Here is a 1,087-nt window from a genome sequence, read left to right on the forward strand (position 1 = left end):
TCCCCGGGTCGCCTTTCTAGCGGCCCTGGGTATCCGGAGCCCCAGAGCTGGCGCGGTTCTGACTCAGGTGGGCCTGGCGCTGTCTGAAACAGGACTTCCCTCGGGGTGCAGCTTTAGGGAGCCTCTCCCCCCTTTCCTAGGCAGGGTGGCCTCTCCCTGGGCTGCCTGTGGAGGTGCCCTGGTCCTGCGTACCCCTTCCCCTGCGTGGACCCCCGGCAGACTAACCCAGGGCCCGCCAGCTGTGTGCAAGGAGGGGAAGCTGACTCAGTTCTGGCTCCTCGGCCCTGGACACAGGTGTTTGGCATCAGCTGCCCTGTGGGCCTCAGGGGAGCAGGACCCAGCTTGCAGCGGCCGGTGATCCCTGCGAGGAGTGGAGGGGACAGGGCTGGGCAGTAGGGCTCCGCCGGCCCCCAGCCCTCTGTTGGCAGCCCTGTCCTGGGTTTGAGTCTTGGCATGTCCGCTGGTGGCAGGGAGCTGGGCAGCCCTGCGGATGGGCACTTTCCGAGGGGGCAGGGGATCTTACGGTGGCCGCTGGGGTCCTGCTTCTGCAGATGCCCGTCCCGTGTCCAGCGAGGGGCCGTCCGGGGGCAGCCGCGGAACACACAGGAGGAGCATCCTGGGCGGGGGCCCTGGCCGGGCAGCCTCAGCCCCGATTTTCACCGAGAGCCTGCTCAGGGCAGGCGGCTCCCCGCTTTCTGGACCTCCCCGGCGGCGTGCTCAGCAGGGCCAGGCGGGCTCCGGGAAGTCAGTTCCGACCGCTGAGGTTTCTCGGGCTCTGCAGACCGGCGGCTGCCGGGTTGGGGGGTCTTGGGTGGGGGAGGAGAGCGCAGCAGCTGGCGAGGGGAGGCGCTGGCAGGGAGCTCGAGGGGAAGACGCCGCCTGCGGTCGGCCTTGGCGCGGGGGCCTCTGGCCGGGCCGTCCGTCCGTGCACCCGCTGGGGCGTGGCGGCTGCTGAGTGTGGGGAGGGTGAGCGACGTGCCTGCCCTCCTGGACCTAGTGCGAGGCGTCCTCGAGGGCCCCGTGGGGTGGGGGCGGCGGGCGGCGAGCCACGCCCACCTTCCGGGGTGCTCTGGGGTCGGGTTCGGCC

This window comes from Condylura cristata, unplaced genomic scaffold, assembly GCF_000260355.1.
Source record: "Condylura cristata isolate star-nosed mole 26May11 unplaced genomic scaffold, ConCri1.0 scaffold00032, whole genome shotgun sequence".
NCBI lineage: Eukaryota > Metazoa > Chordata > Mammalia > Eulipotyphla > Talpidae > Condylura > Condylura cristata.